This window comes from Mytilus trossulus, chromosome 8 (assembly GCF_036588685.1).
Source record: "Mytilus trossulus isolate FHL-02 chromosome 8, PNRI_Mtr1.1.1.hap1, whole genome shotgun sequence".
NCBI lineage: Eukaryota > Metazoa > Mollusca > Bivalvia > Mytilida > Mytilidae > Mytilus > Mytilus trossulus.
This window is the reverse complement of record NC_086380.1, coordinates 17,134,112-17,155,388: the sequence shown is the minus strand read 5'-3', so window position 1 is coordinate 17,155,388 and position 21,277 is coordinate 17,134,112. Positions and strand designations below refer to the sequence as shown.

At 30.7% G+C, this 21,277-nt stretch overlaps 2 protein-coding genes across 3 annotated transcripts in view; one reads left to right on the top strand and one right to left on the bottom strand.

The window, feature by feature from the left end:
- LOC134680627 (large ribosomal subunit protein uL16m-like) overlaps positions 1 to 21,277 on the bottom strand; it is a 168,992-nt gene that overhangs the window by 56,025 nt on the left and 91,690 nt on the right. The window lies entirely within an intron of this gene.
- Positions 3,988 to 21,277, top strand: part of LOC134681464 (uncharacterized) — a 68,760-nt gene continuing 51,470 nt past the window's right edge. The window contains exon 1 of the mRNA XM_063541100.1: positions 3,988 to 4,074. The gene's annotated coding sequence lies outside the window, so the exon portion shown is untranslated. The remainder of the gene's footprint in view (positions 4,075 to 21,277) is intronic.

Genomic DNA, 21,277 nt, shown 5'->3' with positions numbered 1-21,277 from the left:
CATGCACTAAATACAAGTTTTTTCCATTTTATTGGTTAACCTATCACTTATCTATGGTGTTATTTTTTTTCCTGCAGGTTAAGATTTCATTCCGAGTTCTCTGGACTTTTCAAAAAAGTTAATGCATTTTCTTTAGACAATAAATAGGGTGAAAAGAGTAGAAAACTAGATGTGTCAAAGCTTTGTGAGGCCATACAAAATGTTTTAAGGTTTTTTGGGCAAGATAGTAGACATCATGTATATGAACTGAAAAAGAAGATGTTTTTCCTGATATGTTTCTTTTTAAAATATAATTTCGGGCGAGTGTCGTCCTATTAATTTCTTCAGAATTATTTTGTAATTGTGATCATCTTTCAATAATTGTACATGAATTGTATTACGGTAACCTTGTATTACATGTATCATGAAAACAAGGGAATTTTTTATATAGGGTTTTTATATAATATAGAAATTAAAAATTATCATAGATAAATATGATTTCAGAGGGCAAACATATGCAATCATTCGTAATTGTATCCAGTAGTAATTGCGTATGGTGCAGCTAAACAATAAATTCATGAATTTTATATTTAAGCTTTCTTAAAACAATTATCGTTTTTGTAAAAATACCTCAAAGTTGATTCAACATCACCGAAAACATCATTCGAACCTAGCTGCAGAACAATCTGGTCTGGGTTTTCCGTCTTCATTGCACTCATCAGTTGGGAATAGAATTCTTTCCGGTCATTCTGTACTCTGGCACCAGGTTATGCACAGTGTTCTAACTGGGTAATCAAACATGGGTTTAAGCTGCTTCAGGTTGGAATCCCCTGCAATTAAAACGCTTCTCAAAACTTTATCAAGATTAGTGTTAAACATATCTATATTATAAGTATGACACAAATTATATTGACCAAAAATGTTAAAAAATTTAAATACTACAAAAATTTAACTGCAGGCAATATAAAACACTGAAACCGTAACACTAAAAGTTCAACAGACTATATTCTGTTTTGATGCTGGCTACTTTATGTCTCTTTTTATGTACAACAATTATATAATTTACAAAAATATATACAAATCTAAAATTTAAAGAAATAAGTTTGGTTTGGTACAAAAATATCCAGACACAAAAATACGCTATCGTCGTAGTTTTCTTGCTAGTTCGTCTCCAAAAGACGATGGCGTGTAATTAAGAATATATATATGTACAAAGACTCTCAATTTCTATTCAAATATGTTATCAAAATGTTGACAAAATATAGCTTTTTCTTTTTCGTAGTGAGAAATGTGCAATATGGATGCTAAAGGAAGCAGCATACAGGCGCATAGGATGATGGGAGTTTGAAAGCACCATGCATCCTTTCAGCAGCCAATGGAAACGGCCGTCGCAACTCAACCTAATTTAAATATTAATTTGGGCATATGCAGAATATTTCCCATCCGACCTCTGTTAGTAAATAACATATTTATACAGATGTTAGTTTTTGTTAGTCATGTTAGTACTATACATACAATTTTCCATACATAAAAATCATATACCATGTCAGTAATATCAATAAAGAAGCTTACCATTAAGATTATCAAACATATAATTATCTAATTTATCATATATTTAGTACAAAATACAGCTATTTTGTATATCTAATAAAGGTTCTTTTTTCCAGTCTGTATCACCTACCCTGTATCGCATACCCCGTATCGCATGGCTAAACCCGTATCGCATACCCCGTATCGCATGGTAAAACCCATATCGTATACCTTTTTTTTTTTTTTTTTTTTTTTAAACTTAAGTCAGTTTTTTGGGGGTTTTTTTTGCTGAAGAATTTTTTTTCTATTAAAAAATTTTTTTTTTTTTTAAATATTAAAAAAAAAAAAAAAATTTAAAAAAAAAAAAAAAAAAAAAAAAAAATTGGTCAATTTTTTAATGACGTCATTGTTTGGTATGTAACGTCACGAACATCAAGTTTTTACAACAATTTTTTGGCACACTAAATGCAACTATAAAAAATACAAAACACTCAATAATACAATAATAAACAAAATATTTTCAAAACAACAGATTGTAAGGTAACCTAGGTGCTTCGTATAAATAATTGAGCAGTTATTTTAAAGCTTTGAAACAAGACAGAAGCAGAACTGAAGGTAACCCAGTGCTATGGATCAGAAAACAGTTCATATAATATAAAACTCTTCTGTTGAAATATATGATAAAGCGTATAATACATGGCAAAATCCGTATCACATGCCGTATCACCCTCGACCAATATCATCCCTCGGGCCTAAGGGCCCTTTGGCTGATATTGATGTCTCGGGATGATACGACATATGATACGGATTTTGCCATGTATTATTCTCTATATAACAAATGCACAGGTTAAGAAAAATATATAATTTGTGTTGATTTAGTTGTAAAATAGAGAGATATATAAGATATATGTTTAAAGTATGTCTGTAGATTTTTTGAATTCAAATAATGAAAAACAAAAAAAACAAAAAACAAGAAAAAATAAATAGATAATTGACAGATGGATAATCAGATGAATTTCAAAGAAATTAAAAATTATTTTGTTTGTTTGGTTATTTATTTGCTCAGATGAATCATGTAGTTCTTTCTCATATAAGAGACAATAAAGCATATAACAATTTTATGTCTATTAATTTATGTACACATATACAATGTAAAAAAACCTGATCATTCACTGAAAAGGATGGCAAAACTCCCGTCAAAATATCTACTCTTTTATTTTTAACAGCAATTAATTTTCACTGTGCTGTATAAAGATTTTATTTTACTTTGCACTGCCTGCAATGTTAAAGCTTTCTTAAAATATTTGCAGTTGAAAATATATTGTTTTATTTTCAAATAAATCAAATTTGCAGCATTCTCCCTAAATGATTTTGTAATATCCCCAAACAGAAAATGGAACACTTATACCATTAGACAAACACCATGAGTCAATTTCATCAATGAATGTTTGAACAATTTAACAATTCGAAAATAAATGTACAATAGTTTCTACTTCTTCTTAACAAAAAAGTACAATTTGGATTGTCAGTGACATTAGTTTTATTCAAAAATGTATTTGTACCTAGAATATGCTTATTTATTCTATATTGTAACCACTGCAGTTTGGTATTTTTTGTGACTGCAAAAGGTAATTTGAAAATTAATCTTTATTTATTTTCATCTACATTTAAAATTTGATCCCATTTTTTCTGACCCGTTGAAACTATATTATTTCTAATTAATAATGAATACATATCTTTTGTTCCCCTTGAGCTTTTAAAAAACATCTTGGCAAATGAAGGAATAAATGGAGTGACTAGTTTATAATTATCAAAAACATAGCCCTTTCTTGCATTCTTTACAGCAGAAATTATGCTGTTATATTTTGTAAATGTTGTTTTGTTTGCTGTAGTAAGGTTAGTGACACTGATTGGTTGACAAGTCGGAAAAAACTTATTTATAGAAATACATTTTTTTTTAACTTCGTACCTTTTATTTTGGCATTTTTAACTTTTTGGGATTCGAGTGTCACTGATGAGTCTTTTTTAGACGAAACACGCGTCTGGCGTATATACTAAATTTAGTCCTGGTATCTATGATGAGTTTATTTACTACCACTGGGTCGATGCCACTGCTGGTGGAAATTTATTTCCCCGAGGGTATCAAAGCCCAGTAGTCAGCACTTTTGTGCTGACATAAATTATCATTGATATGGTTATATTTATAAATTAACTGTTTACAAAATTTTGAATTTTTTAAATACTAAGGTTTTTCTACCTTAGGCATAGATTACCTTAGCTGTATTTGGCAAAACTTTTCGGAAATTTGGTCCTCAATGCTCTTCAACTTCGTACCTTTTATTTGTCATTTTTAACTTTTTTGGATTAGAGCGTCACTGATGAGTCTTTTTTAGACGACTGGCGTATATACTAAATTTAGTCCTGGTATCTATGATGAGTTTACACTTATGTTCAAAGGGAAATAACCATAACCTGTCAGGTGACATTGCGAATGTATTGACCTTCCTTGTTCAGTGTCCAAATTTTTCAAAAAGTAACTAAGATACCAAAGATAATTTAAGAAAGGTAAATTTTATTTTGTTATTTTCAATAGTTTAACATATATGTTTAGTTTAAATTTGTTAACAACAGCCAGTTCTTTGAAACGGGCGAACTTATGCCCCTTGATCGTACGTGCACTACTATAACCTAACCCTTCTCCCTAATGAAGCTTACGTGTTGATACCTTAAAGTAAAAGACAGGCGTCAGGGCCGTTTAAGACCGCGTTATGGCTTAGGAGTGGAAAGTGGACAGTGGACCAGCATCCCAAAGTGTCTTCAGCATTACAGATACAAAACAAGTCGACTGTTATATAGGATTGATTTTTGTTTGCTCAATGATATATATTTCATTCAAATTCAAGACAAAAAAAATATATCAAATATTTAGGTTCTGCAAAGTTGTCGGTCGTCAACAAGGTTGAATGGCTGGATTTTGCCTGCAGCTGGAGATTATGGCAAGCCAAAGTGGACAAAAAGAGCTATTTTCTAATATTGGAAAATCATTTTGTAATATTAGAAAATCATTTTATAATATTAAAAAATCATTTTCTAATATTTAAAAATCATTTTCTAATATTAAAAAAGAAAAAGTCTATTTATTAATATTAAAAAATGATTTTCTAATATTAAAAAATGATTTCTTAATATTAAAAAATGAATTTCTAATATTAAAAAATCATTTATTAATATAAGAAAATCATTTTTTACTATTAGAAATTCATTTTCTAATATTAGAAATTCATTTTCTAATATTAGAAATTCATTTTCTAATATTAGAAATTCATTTTCTAATATTAGAAAATCAAAAGTAATTTCTTATATTAGAAATTCATTTTCTAATATTAATAAATATTTTTTAATATTAGAAATTCATTTTTTAATATTAGAAATTCATTTTTTAATATTAAGAAATCATTTTTTAATATTAGAAAATCATTTTCTAATATTAAAAAATCATTTTCTAATATTAAAAAATCATTTTCTAATATTAAAAAAGAAAAAGTCTATTTATTAATATTAAAAAATGATTTTCTAATATTAAAAAATGATTTCTTAATATTAAAAAATGAATTTCTAATATTAAAAAATCATTTATTGATATTAGAAAATCATTTTTTACTATTAGAAATTCATTTTCTAATATTAGAAAATCAAAAGTAATTTCTTATATTAGAAATTCATTTTCTAATATTAATAAATGATTTTTAAATATTAGAAATTCATTTTCTAATATTAATAAATGATTTTTTAATATTAGAAATTCAAAACATTTTTTAATATTAGAAATTCATTTTTTAATATTAAGAAATCATTTTTTAATATTAGAAAATCATTTTTTAATATTAAGAAATCATTTTCTAATATTAGAAAATCCTTTTTTAATATTAAAAATTAAAATCTTCATCATCAAAACGTTTTGACTTGTTTGTTTTATATTCAATAACCCCATACTGTTTACAAACGGAATTAAGAAAATAATGTCCGAATGAACTGAAACAGATTTTGCTAAATGATACAAATGACAATAAATTTAAAAACCAAATATCATTGGTTATTAGCTGTAAATCTATAATGGCAGATACAGAACTTTTCATAAAAGAGGGGCGCTGACTGACCTAAGGGGGACCCACGCCAGTCATGCTTCAGTGATTTCCTATGTAAGCAATCAAATTTTTCCCACAAAAAGGGGGGCTCGGGCCCCCAAAGGCCTCCTGGATCTGCCTATGATCTTAAACTGATCTAATCACAAACTTATATAAATATGTATATGTTAACTTATACAATAGCATAACAAATATCATTGAACTACAAATGTACCACTAATGGTGTTGGGCGCAGGACATTTAAGCGAAATTTTTTAAACTACAGAACATTTTAGTGTCAACATTAGTGCCTATTTTAGAGCAGAATTAATTCTTTCGCATGTTTCATTAGCCCATTTTAGTGAAAACTGACCTGGTTGAATAATACTCGCCTCAATATAACCATAAACAGTAATTTATACTGGTTTAATGACCTTTAATGTTCTAAGCTGTTTATATGTTCATCATGGAAACACATAAGAGATGTGTCAAATTCGCTGATTATCTGACCGGATACTATGTAGCTGAAGATCATATGTTCCCACTGAAGCTTTGGGTAGAAATTTCATTTAATTCTAAGCAAACAATTAAAGGAACAGAGTCGTTCCATGCCATGTATAATAAGCAATTTTAGAGTTGTCACCCAGCTATTCGCGCTTTCTTGATAATTATCAAATTGCGAACAACAACATATATAAAGGTATAAATGATAAAAGACGAATTTGCACCACAATCTAGAGAAGATAAAGAGAAAGAACCGTTCCTAATGCAATTCTATGTACAGTACTGTACAGGAGGTATATCCAGAGCCCTTTAAAATTACGTTCTCTAAGACATAAATTCTAGACTAGAACTTACTTTTAACAATTGATTCAGCCTTTTTGTGCTGTATTTTATCTGGGATATACGGGGTATATTCGACTAGAACGGACTTTTAACATTTGATCAGTGCTGTATTTTTTAATGAACATGGTATGTTTTATATTGTGCTGTCTTGAGTTTATTTACCCTTTTTTTATAATTTTTATGCCCCATTTAAGAACAGTATGTTTTCAGGTCTGTGCGTCCGTTAGTCCCGCTTCAGGTTAAAGTTTTTGGTCGAGGTAGTTCTTGATGAAGTTGAAGTCCAATCCATGTTCCCTATGATATGATCTTTCGACTTTTAATGCCAAATTTGAAATTTTATCCCATTTTCACGGTCCACTGAACAAAGTTCACAATAGTGCAGATGTGGCATCCGTGTACTGGGGACACATTCTTGTTTAAATATTATTTGTTAGAATGGGTTAAAAATGTTTCTCTAAAATGGGCATTGACAAATTTAATTTTCTCTTGAATGGGTTTAAAATCTGGCCCTAAATTGTGTTTTATTTTGGCGCTAAAATGTCATTTTTTTCTCTCGCTAAAATGTCCTCTACCGAATGGTTCCCCCTAATCTGAACTAATCACAAGCTTATACATGTAAAATAAGCAAAAGTTTCAAAGTCAGTAGACATGACTGAGGGGATAGGGCCAAATAATCTCCATTTTTTTAAGGACATTTTAAACCAAAAAAATGTATGCAATGGATGTATTAAAGTCTTCGAACTATTGGCTGAAAGGAAAGGAAACAACAAATTCATTTTAGTGGAAAATAATACAGTTACGCTAGTAGGAATCTGATCTAACTAGTATTGTAGGCAGATTAAGTTTACCGTAGATGACCTCAAGTGACAGGGCTTTGAGAGGACAGAGAGGAACTTTTTTATCCAGTTGTTATCCATTGGTCCGACACCCCATTACCCATTTGTCCGACACCCCATTACCCATTGGTCCGACAACCCATTACCCATTGGTCTGTGTGAATTGAGGTTTACAGCACAAGAGAATAATGGCCAAAGTATAAAGAATAGAGAACTGGGCCAAAAATGAGGTGCTAAAATAGTAATATTATGGAGGGAGTAATGGACAAAAAGTACAAAGCATAGGGAAAATGGATGCAAATATACCTCCTTCCCGCCTGCCCTAATTCCGACACTCATTTGGCACTCATTTGTAGTATCGTTGACGAGTTATTTGAACTACAGTAACTCTTTCTGTTGAGTTTATTACAGAAACAGATACTACTAAAGAGGAAATGACAACAGCAGGGCAGTCTCTCATCATAAAGAATAATGATCACGTATTGAGGTTTCGGATACAATCAAAACTGTACACCCCAATATGAAGTTACAAAAAGAAGCATTAAATTCTTTAAATGAAACTCGAAAATTGGCGAGTTAAAGTTTATATTATTGATATATAAAGTAAAATTGTTCAATCAGTGATAAAAAAAAATTATGTAAAAAGGACTTTTGTAAGTTTAAAACTTCGATAAAAATTGACAAAATGTGATTTAAGAATAATTCGAAAATTCTAAGTTCGATATCATTCTGGTGGTACATCCATTTTTATCGAAGTTTCCGCCTTAATAAAGTCATGAAACATTTGCCACTGGACATAATACAATCAAATAACTACCAATCATTTAAAAATAGCCATGTATACATACTATGTTCTACTTAAATAAGCGATTATATTTGTAATTTCACATTCATGATACAACAATATTTGTTTCTGTATTAAAGTATTTTCATTTGTGTTTCTCTTTAACACAACTTATGGGTAGGACTCAAGCAAACAGGCGCCATGAAAACAACTCTAGCAACAAGTTCCAAAAGTGCAGTTCCACTTCTTCTCTTGACATTGACACTGTCACAAGAATGTACCTGTATTCATTGTTTCTATTTACAAGCACATTTGCTGTTGTCGTGAACTCGTACACTCAAACAGATACCTTACGGAGAACGCGCCAAACTTTACAAAGTTATATTTGGTTTACCAGTTTTCCCACTATCTTAAGAGTTGAATAATTCACTATTTAATGAAGTACAAACACAGCTTAAAGACAAACTAAACGTATGTTCTTCTCACAATAATTCTGTACACTGAACCCAGCATACAAATCGAGTTAAAAGCATGCATAATTGGAGCCTGAACTTTCTTAATTCTCTACTTTGGGTGAGATAAAAAGCTGCGTATCATCATTTTAATTAGTTATTTAACAAAACTTTACAAATGTAATTGAGAATGGAAATGGGGAATGTGTCAAAGAGAAAACAACCCTACAAAATGCAGTAAACAGATAAAGACCACCAATGGGTCATCATAAAAACATGCACCCGGAGGAGGTCTGCAGATTGCCCCTAAACGTAAATGTGTACTAGTTCAGTGAAAATGGACGTCATGCTCAACTCCAAAACATTTTATGTGGATCAGGATCTGCTTACCCTTCCGGAGCACCTGAGATGTCAGAAATGAAAAAGAAAATGTCTTCAAATATCAAAGGATTGATATTCAACAGCATACTGAATTGCTTAAAAGCAAAAAAAAACAATTTTAAGTTCATTAGACCACATTCATTCTGTGTCAGAAACCTATGCTGTGTCAACTATATTTAATCACAATCAAAATTCAGAACTGTATCCAGTTTGAATGTTGTGTCCATACTAGCCCCAAGTCGACCTCTGCGGTCGTATAAAGATGCACCCTGCAGAGCATCTGGTTTGATTATGGGCCCACTTTTCAAGTTGGTCAAAATTGGGGTCCAAAATTAACCTTTGTTTGATTTCAACAAAAATTGTATATAGGGGGTTCTTCGATATACTGAATCTAACCATATATTTAGATTTATGATATTTGGGCCCGGTTATCAAATTGGTCCACAGTGAGATCTAAAGGGTCCAAAATTGAACTTTATTTGATTTCATCAAAAATTGAATTATTGGGGTTCTTGATATGCTGAGTCTAACCATGTATTTAGATTTTGGATATTGGAATACTACAAAGGGAAGGAAAGAATTGTCTTTGGGAGTTATGGCTCAAACCGTTAAGGAATAAGGTGCATAAAATGGGGAAAGGGGTTTCCAGGTTAATGGACAATTACTTAAGTACAAAACATAATTTAAAAGCAGTGTAAAGTTGGTAATTGAAACTCTTTTGAATATTTCACCTAAGTGCATTTAAAGTATGTATATTGGAAATCGGCCAAAAACTTTATTATTTTAACAATTTAATAAAAATTAAGGTATATGATGTACTGCATCATGACACATCTTGTACAACCTTGGAAAACAAATAGTACTTTTCTTGCAGTTCTTCATCTCAATAACACACGCAGTAACTAGTGTTTCGGCTTGAAGCATAAAACAACAACCACATAACAATACTGTGATATATTATTATAGTGACGTAGCCAGGGTATAAATGATGTGGATGCGAAACCGTCGACGACCGTTTTAAGAAGACAATTATTTTTTATGGGGACCATTTTATGCAGAAAATTATTTTTTTCCAGACATTTTCCCTGTGTGCATGTGAACTCGCCTAGAATCCGACACTTGTTAGATTTTTGTTTGATTTCAAAATACTAAGTACCCAGCAATATATATTCCAATAGAATTTCATTGTTCTTCTCGAAACTACAATCATTCAATTCAGAAATATTTGATGTAAAAGTGTCACACCCAGTCTTATATTTGACATCTCAAAAACAAACCAATTACAGCGGCACTTCTGTATATGGAACTTCTGAATATAGGAATCGAAGTGACCCTTCTTTCTCGGAATTTACGTCGGTTTGTCTGGTCTTATTAGCGCTAAGTGTCATGTGATCAATTCTTTACCGATTTTTGTGAAACTTGTATATCATCAGCAATGTCTTTGACATTTGCGAAAATAATCCTGATCAAATACATAAATCAACTATGCACCTTGGAAATTGAAATACTTAAAATATATATTATGATGGAAATCGCACTGTATTTATCATGAAGCTCATATTCTCTAGAGATAAAAAAATAAAAATAAGAACAAACTTGCATCAGAACCCCTCCTATCCCCGTCATAAAGTATGTGCAATGCGGGGACATTGGATCTCTGTTATTTTATTGAAAATAAAATTGCTATTTGTACCTAGATGGAAAAGGGTATTGATAAAAAAAAAAAAGAAGATGTGGTATCATATTGCCAAAGAGACAACTATCCACAAAAGACCAAAATAACACAGATATTAACTGGTGACCTTCTGCTGTGGTTTTTTTCTTTGGTCGGGTTGTTGTCTCTTTGATACATTCCCCATTTCCATTCTCAATTTTATTAACAACTATAGGTCACCGTACGGCCTTCAACAATGAATAAAGCCCATACTGCCCAAGAATAAAAACACTCCATTACAAATATAGTTTTTATCCTGTCGTCTTTCGTGTCACAGGAAACGATACCAGGATATGATGGTTTAGTTGTTAACTAGTAACGTTGAGCACTATGTCATCGATCCACTTGGCTCAATAACCGACCAAATATGTCTGCAAGTCTACGTACCATCACTCTCTACGCTTGTGGTAGCCAACTTAGCGCTATGACGTAGACTTTTTACAAAAAACACTTATCTGCAATCTATCCATCTTGTTTAAACTGATAAACTAAATGATCTGAAAGGAAAGACCACCTATACTCATGATACTTCTTCGGATGTGGTTATTTTCGTATCATCGCCCTTGTTATATTCAGATAACACCTTGTGTATCAGCTGCGAACACATGCAATTATATTGTTAAAATGATGTGGATGCTTGAGCATCTGAGCATATATGCAAGCTACGCAGCGAGTCGGAGTGAGCGAGTTGAAATAAATTAATGAGTTTTACTACCTGTACATCTGAAAAGAAATACAAATTGAGAAGAAAATTGTTATTTCAATTCAAATTCAATTTACTATGTCTAGAAAAATAATTAACAAGTGTCTATACTGAGATCTATACTTATAAAGCAACTATAAAACAAATACATGTAGCTGAGTATGCAAATATACAAAGAAAGACATTAAAGGCCATCTTTACAATCTCCTGTAAATGATGACCTCTATTTTTTGTTTGGCTGGAACCGTTAAAATTCTATCTTAGGCATTTTCCCATTTCGGCAGTTTATCTAGGACTTCTTGTAGTTAGTGCATAGCAGTCGTTGTCTGAGATTGCCCGAGGAAGTAGTCAAGCAGACAACAGCATCATCCGCATACAGTCTCGCTGTTTAGTGTGGACCTTCAGCATATAGATTGTATATATGTAAATGTGCTAGTTGCAACCCCAACACTAATATTATTAAGACGAGGCGATATCGTTACATAAACACAAAGAAACCGGGGTCCTAGGACTGATCCTTGGATACTCCATTCTACTTTCATTCTGTTTATAGTTTCGCATTCCAATAAAAATGAACACAAGGTTGTATCATGATGTTCAAATAATGAAATATCCACCAATATCGTGTGTATTGTTTCAATGCCCGTGGAGACAACATCAAAGAAATAAACTTTGGAAATGCAAGTTTTAGCCGCATGTTGACAAATCAAAATACTCATGTAGACTATAAACCGTCTTTAGTACAGTGGCGTCACTTGGCGTACTATATTCAATGACGTCATAAAACGCTATAACTTTTCATTCAGACGCTTTGAAAAATGATTTTTTAATATTAGAAAATGATTTTCTAATATTAAAAAATGATTTTCTAATATTAAAAAATGATTTTCTAATATTAAGAAATGATTTATTAATATTAAAAAAGCATTTTCTAATATTAAAAAGTACCTTTTTGGGGGAAATGTGACATGTTCATCCCCCTTTTTGCAATATTTTATGGGAAATAAATGCAGAATGTTGCCATGGATACACATAAAAGGAATTCATTTTCACCATTATAACTCTTGAAAATCAAATCTATGGAAGATACTGATTACATACATATGCACATGTACAACACAAACAGTTAGGTTTATGTATTAGAAATCCAGGAATAGGAGATGATAAAACATTTTGTGGCTCATTTTTTATTTTATTTTCTAACTGTGGAGTGCTACCTTATGGCACATCAGAAAGCAAAGAAATGCACTTTTCAAGATAAAAATTACCACAAATCTTTAGTCTGTTATGTTCTTGTTTTAGTTCTGAAGGTAAAAAATCTGCTAGAAATGCAATTTATGTTTATTTTATTGTTTACTGTCCTTAGCAACCAAATATACACATTCGGACACTTAGACATGTTGCGGTCTTAAATTTGTACTCCATTAGCTTTGCCCTTGTAACCAAAGATTGCGCTTTATATGATATCCTCAGAATGTATCGCTTTATATTTTTGAATGTGAATAAGTCAAATAAACATTTTTAGCAGGATTTTATATCATAACTTGGCATTAATTACATTTAATGATGCCAGTATGGCTAGAAATTTATACCCTGCTTGACAGCTTCTAAACCAAGGTTAGGTATGCTATTTACAGCAAAATTGACCTATAAGTACTTGTTTTAGTTCTGAAGGTAAAAAATCTGCTAGAAATGCAATTTATGTTTATTTTATTGTTTACTGTCCTTAGCAACCAAATATACACATTTTGACACTTACACATGTTGCGGTCTTAAATTTGTACTCCATTAGCTTTGTCCTTGTAACCAAAGATTGCGCTTTATATGATATCCTCAGAATGTATCGCTTTATATTTTTGAATGTGAATAAGTCAAATAAACATTTTTAGCAGGATTTTATATCATAACTTGGCATTAATTACATTTAATGATGCCAGTATGGCTAGAAATTTATACCCTGCTTGACAGCTTCTAAACCAAGGTTAGGTATGCTATTTACAGCAAAATTGACCTATAAGTACTTTCAAATACCTAAAAATTGTACAATTTGTCCTCTTTGAAGGTAATTTTATGATTTTAAATAAGATAAAGGGAAATTTTTAAGAAATTTACCTCAAAAATGAGACATACTTGAAGTTTTTCACTATGATCCAGCATTTATTTTTAAATCACTTTTTGTCGCGTTTCAACACCAACTGCTAACCTTCATAAAATCTTTATTACTGAACCAATTTTAAAAACTAAGGTACCATTTTCATCGTTACAGCTAGTAGAACACAGAAAATATAATAAAAATTGAGGCTGGAGGGGAAAAATTTCACCTTATGGCACATCAGAAAGCACAGAAATGCACTTTTCAAGATAAAAATTACCACAGATCTTTAGTCTGTTATGTTCTTGTTTTAGTTCTGAAGGTAAAAAATCTGCTAGAAATGCAATTTATGTTTATTTTATTGTTTACTGTCCTAAGCAACCAAATATACACATTTTGACACTTAGACATGTTGCGGTCTTAAATTTGTACTCCATTAGCTTTGCCCTTGTAACCAAAGATTGCGCTTTATATGATATCCTCAGAATGTATCACTTTATATTTTTGAATGTGAATAAGTCAAATAAACATTTTTAGCAGGATTTTATATCATAACTTGGCATTAATTACATTTAATGATGCCAGTATGGCTAGAAATTTATACCCTGCTTGAGAGCTTCTAAACCAAGGTTAGGTATGCTATTTACAGCAAAATTGACCTATAAGTACTTTCAAATACCTAAAAATTGTACAATTTGTCCTCTTTGAAGGTAATTTTATGATTTTAAATAAGATAAAGGGAAATTTTTAAGAAATTTACCTCAAAAATGAGACATACTTGAAGTTTTTCACTATGATCCAGCATTTATTTTTAAATCACTTTTTGTCGCGTTTCAACACCAACTGCTAACCTTCATAAAATCTTTATTACTGAACCAATTTTAAAAACTAAGGTACCATTTTCATCGTTACAGCTAGTAGAACACAGAAAATATAATAAAAATTGAGGCTGGAGGGGAAAAAATTCACCTTATGGCATATCAGAAAGCACAGAATGCACTTTTCAAGATAAAAATTACCACAAATCTTTAGTCTGTTATGTTCTTGTTTTAGTTCTGAAGGTAAAAAATCTGCTAGAAATGCAATTTATGTTTATTTTATTGTTTACTGTCCTTAGCAACCAAATATACACATTTTGACACTTAGACATGTTGCGGTCTTAAATTTGTACTCCATTAGCTTTGCCCTTGTAACCAAAGATTGCGCTTTATATGATATCCTCAGAATGTATCGCTTTATATTTTTGAATGTGAATAGGTCAAATAAACATTTTTAGCAGGATTTTATATCATAACTTGGCATTAATTACATTTAATGATGCCAGTATGGCTAGAAATTTATACCCTGCTTGAGAGCTTCTAAACCAAGGTTAGGTATGCTATTTACAGCAAAATTGACCTATAAGTACTTTCAAATACCTAAAAATTGTACAATTTGTCCTCTATGAAGGTAATTTTATGACTTTAAATAAGATAAAGGGAAATTTTTAAGAAATTTACCTCAAAAATGAGACATACTTGAAGTTTTTCACTATGATCCAGCATTTATTTTTAAATCACTTTTTGTCGCGTTTCAACACCAACTGCTAACCTTCATAAAATCTTTATTACTGAACCAATTTTAAAAACTAAGGTACCATTTTCATCGTAACAGCTAGTAGAACACAGAAAATATAATAAAAATTGAGGCTGGAGGGGAAAAATTTCACCTTAACGCACATCAGAAAGCACAGAAATGCACTTTTCAAGATAAAAATTACCACAAATCTTTAGTCTGTTATGTTCTTGTTTTAGTTCTGAAGGTAAAAAATCTGCTAGAAATGCAATTTATGTTTATTTTATTGCTTACTGTCCTTAGCAACCAAATATACACATTTTGACACTTAGACATGTTGCGGTCTTAAATTTGTACTCCATTAGCTTTGTCCTTGTAACCAAAGATTGCGCTTTATATGATATCCTCAGAATGTATCGCTTTATATTTTTGAATGTGAATAAGTCAAATAAACATTTTTAGCAGGATTTTATATCATAACTTGGCATTAATTACATTTAATGATGCCAGTATGGCTAGAAATTTATACCCTGCTTGACAGCTTCTAAACCAAGGTTAGGTATGCTATTTACAGCAAAATTGACCTATAAGTACTTGTTTTAGTTCTGAAGGTAAAAAATCTGCTAGAAATGCAATTTATGTTTATTTTATTGTTTACTGTCCTTAGCAACCAAATATACACATTTTGACACTTAGACATGTTGCGGTCTTAAATTTGTACTCCATTAGCTTTGCCCTTGTAACCAAAGATTGCGCTTTATATGATATCCTCAGAATGTATCGCTTTATATTTTTGAATGTGAATAAGTCAAATAAACATTTTTAGCAGGATTTTATATCATAACTTGGCATTAATTACATTTAATGATGCCAGTATGGCTAGAAATTTATACCCTGCTTGACAGCTTCTAAACCAAGGTTAGGTATGCTATTTACAGCAAAATTGACCTATAAGTACTTGTTTTAGTTCTGAAGGTAAAAAATCTGCTAGAAATGCAATTTATGTTTATTTTATTGTTTACTGTCCTTAGCAACCAAATATACACATTTTGACACTTACACATGTTGCGGTCTTAAATTTGTACTCCATTAGCTTTGTCCTTGTAACCAAAGATTGCGCTTTATATGATATCCTCAGAATGTATCGCTTTATATTTTTGAATGTGAATAAGTCAAATAAACATTTTTAGCAGGATTTTATATCATAACTTGGCATTAATTACATTTAATGATGCCAGTATGGCTAGAAATTTATACCCTGCTTGACAGCTTCTAAACCAAGGTTAGGTATGCTATTTACAGCAAAATTGACCTATAAGTACTTTCAAATACCTAAAAATTGTACAATTTGTCCTCTTTGAAGGTAATTTTATGATTTTAAATAAGATAAAGGGAAATTTTTAAGAAATTTACCTCAAAAATGAGACATACTTGAAGTTTTTCACTATGATCCAGCATTTATTTTTAAATCACTTTTTGTCGCGTTTCAACACCAACTGCTAACCTTCATAAAATCTTTATTACTGAACCAATTTTAAAAACTAAGGTACCATTTTCATCGTTACAGCTAGTAGAACACAGAAAATATAATAAAAATTGAGGCTGGAGGGGAAAAATTTCACCTTATGGCACATCAGAAAGCACAGAAATGCACTTTTCAAGATAAAAATTACCACAGATCTTTAGTCTGTTATGTTCTTGTTTTAGTTCTGAAGGTAAAAAATCTGCTAGAAATGCAATTTATGTTTATTTTATTGTTTACTGTCCTAAGCAACCAAATATACACATTTTGACACTTAGACATGTTGCGGTCTTAAATTTGTACTCCATTAGCTTTGCCCTTGTAACCAAAGATTGCGCTTTATATGATATCCTCAGAATGTATCACTTTATATTTTTGAATGTGAATAAGTCAAATAAACATTTTTAGCAGGATTTTATATCATAACTTGGCATTAATTACATTTAATGATGCCAGTATGGCTAGAAATTTATACCCTGCTTGAGAGCTTCTAAACCAAGGTTAGGTATGCTATTTACAGCAAAATTGACCTATAAGTACTTTCAAATACCTAAAAATTGTACAATTTGTCCTCTTTGAAGGTAATTTTATGATTTTAAATAAGATAAAGGGAAATTTTTAAGAAATTTACCTCAAAAATGAGACATACTTGAAGTTTTTCACTATGATCCAGCATTTATTTTTAAATCACTTTTTGTCGCGTTTCAACACCAACTGCTAACCTTCATAAAATCTTTATTACTGAACCAATTTTAAAAACTAAGGTACCATTTTCATCGTTACAGCTAGTAGAACACAGAAAATATAATAAAAATTGAGGCTGGAGGGGAAAAAATTCACCTTATGGCATATCAGAAAGCACAGAATGCACTTTTCAAGATAAAAATTACCACAAATCTTTAGTCTGTTATGTTCTTGTTTTAGTTCTGAAGGTAAAAAATCTGCTAGAAATGCAATTTATGTTTATTTTATTGTTTACTGTCCTTAGCAACCAAATATACACATTTTGACACTTAGACATGTTGCGGTCTTAAATTTGTACTCCATTAGCTTTGCCCTTGTAACCAAAGATTGCGCTTTATATGATATCCTCAGAATGTATCGCTTTATATTTTTGAATGTGAATAGGTCAAATAAACATTTTTAGCAGGATTTTATATCATAACTTGGCATTAATTACATTTAATGATGCCAGTATGGCTAGAAATTTATACCCTGCTTGAGAGCTTCTAAACCAAGGTTAGGTATGCTATTTACAGCAAAATTGACCTATAAGTACTTTCAAATACCTAAAAATTGTACAATTTGTCCTCTATGAAGGTAATTTTATGACTTTAAATAAGATAAAGGGAAATTTTTAAGAAATTTACCTCAAAAATGAGACATACTTGAAGTTTTTCACTATGATCCAGCATTTATTTTTAAATCACTTTTTGTCGCGTTTCAACACCAACTGCTAACCTTCATAAAATCTTTATTACTGAACCAATTTTAAAAACTAAGGTACCATTTTCATCGTAACAGCTAGTAGAACACAGAAAATATAATAAAAATTGAGGCTGGAGGGGAAAAATTTCACCTTAACCCACATCAGAAAGCACAGAAATGCACTTTTCAAGATAAAAATTACCACAAATCTTTAGTCTGTTATGTTCTTGTTTTAGTTCTGAAGGTAAAAAATCTGCTAGAAATGCAATTTATGTTTATTTTATTGCTTACTGTCCTTAGCAACCAAATATACACATTTTGACACTTAGACATGTTGCGGTCTTAAATTTGTACTCCATTAGCTTTGTCCTTGTAACCAAAGATTGCGCTTTATATGATATCCTCAGAATGTATCGCTTTATATTTTTGAATGTGAATAAGTCAAATAAACATTTTTAGCAGGATTTTATATCATAACTTGGCATTAATTACATTTAATGATGCCAGTATGGCTAGAAATTTATACCCTGCTTGACAGCTTCTAAACCAAGGTTAGGTATGCTATTTACAGCAAAATTGACCTATAAGTACTTTCAAATACCTAAAAATTGTACAATTTGTCCTCTTTGAAGGTAATTTTATGACTTTAAATAAGATAAAGGGAAATTTTTAAGAAATTTACCTCAAAAATGAGACATACTTGAAGTTTTTCACTATGATCCAGCATTTATTTTTAAATCACTTTTTGTCGCTTTTCAACACCAACTGCTAACCTTCATAAAATCTTTATTACTGAACCAATTTTAAAAACTAAGGTACCATTTTCATCGTAACAGCTAGTAGAACACAGAAAATATAATAAAAATTGAGGCTGGAGGGGAAAAATTTCACCTTAACGCACATCAGAAAGCACAGAAATGCACTTTTCAAGATAAAAATTACCACAAATCTTTAGTCTGTTATGTTCTTGTTTTAGTTCTGAAGGTAAAAAATCTGCTAGAAATGCAATTTATGTTTATTTTATTGTTTACTGTCCTTAGCAACCAAATATACACATTTTGACACTTAGACATGTTGTGGTCTTAAATTTGTACTCCATTAGCTTTGTCCTTGTAACCAAAGATTGCGCTTTATATGATATCCTCAGAATGTATCGCTTTATATTTTTGAATGTGAATAAGTCAAATAAACATTTTTAGCAGGATTTTATATCATAACTTGGCATTAATTACATTTAATGATGCCAGTATGGCTAGAAATTTATACCCTGCTTGACAGCTTCTAAACCAAGGTTAGGTATGCTATTTACAGCAAAATTGACCTATAAGTACTTTCAAATACCTAAAAATTGTACAATTTGTCCTCTTTGAAGGTAATTTTATGATTTTAAATAAGATAAAGGGAAATTTTTAAGAAATTTACCTCAAAAATGAGACATACTTGAAGTTTTTCACTATGATCCAGCATTTATTTTTAAATCACTTTTTGTCGCGTTTCAACACCAACTGCTAACCTTCATAAAATCTTTATTACTGAACCAATTTTAAAAACTAAGGTACCATTTTCATCGTTACAGCTAGTAGAACACAGACAATATAATAAAAATTGAGGCTGGAGGGGAAAAATTTCACCTTATGGCACACCAGAAAGCACAGAAATGCACTTTTCAAGATAAAAATTACCACAAATCTTTAGTCTGTTATGTTCTTGTTTTAGTTCTGAAGGTAAAAAATCTGCTAGAAATGCAATTTATGTTTATTTTATTGTTTACTGTCCTTAGCAACCAAATATACACATTTTGACACTTAGACATGTTGCGGTCTTAAATTTGTACTCCATTAGCTTTGTCCTTGTAACCAAAGATTGCGCTTTATATGATATCCTCAGAATGTATCGCTTTATATTTTTGAATGTGAATAAGTCAAATAAACATTTTTAGCAGGATTTTATATCATAACTTGGCATTAATTACATTTAATGATGCCAGTATGGCTAGAAATTTATACCCTGCTTGACAGCTTCTAAACCAAGGTTAGGTATGCTATTTACAGCAAAATTGACCTATAAGTACTTTCAAATACCTAAAAATTGTACAATTTGTCCTCTTTGAAGGTAATTTTATGATTTTAAATAAGATAAAGGGAAATTTTTAAGAAATTTACCTCAAAAATGAGACATACTTGAAGTTTTTCACTATGATCCAGCATTTATTTTTAAATCACTTTTTGTCGCGTTTCAACACCAACTGCTAACCTTCATAAAATCTTTATTACTGAACCAATTTTAAAAACTAAGGTACCATTTTCATCGTAACAGCTAGTAGAACACAGACAATATAATAAAAATTGAGGCTGGAGGGGAAAAATTTCACCTTATGGCACACCAGAAAGCACAGAAATGCACTTTTCAAGATAAAAATTACCACAAATCTTTAGTCTGTTATGTTCTTGTTTTAGTTCTGAAGGTAAAAAATCTGCTAGAAATGCAATTTATGTTTATTTTATTGTTTACTGTCCTTAGCAACCAAATATACACATTTTGACACTTAAACATGTTGCGGTCTTAAATTTGTACTCCATTAGCTTTGCCCTTGTAACCAAAGATTGCGCTTTATATGATATCCTCAGAATGTATCGCTTTATATTTTTGAATGTGAATAAGTCAAATAAACATTTTTAGCAGGATTTTATATCATAACTTGGCATTAATTACATTTAATGATGCCAGTATGGCTAGAAATTTATACCCTGCTTGAGAGCTTCTAAACCAAGGTTAGGTATGCTATTTACAGCAAAATTGACCTATAAGTACTTTCAAATACCTAAAAATTGTACAATTTGTCCTCTTTGAAGGTAATTTTATGATTTTAAATAAGATAAAGGGAAATTTTTAAGAAATTTACCTCAAAAATGAGACATACTTGAAGTTTTTCACTATGATCCAGCATTTATTTTTAAATCACTTTTTGTCGCGTTTCAACACCAACCGCTAACCTTCATAAAATCTTTATTACTGAACCAATTTTAAAAACTAAGGTACCATTTTCATCGTAACAGCTAGTAGAACACAGAAAATATAATAAAAATTGAGGCTGGATGGGAAAAATTTCACCTTAACGCACATCAGAAAGCACAGAAATGCACTTTTCAAGATAAAAATTACCACAAATCTTTAGTCTGTTATGTTCTTGTTTTAGTTCTGAAGGTAAAAAATCTGCTAGAAATGCAATTTATGTTTATTTTATTGTTTACTGTCCTTAGCAACCAAATATACACATTTTGACACTTAGACATGTTGCGGTCTTAAATTTGTACTCCATTAGCTTTGCCCTT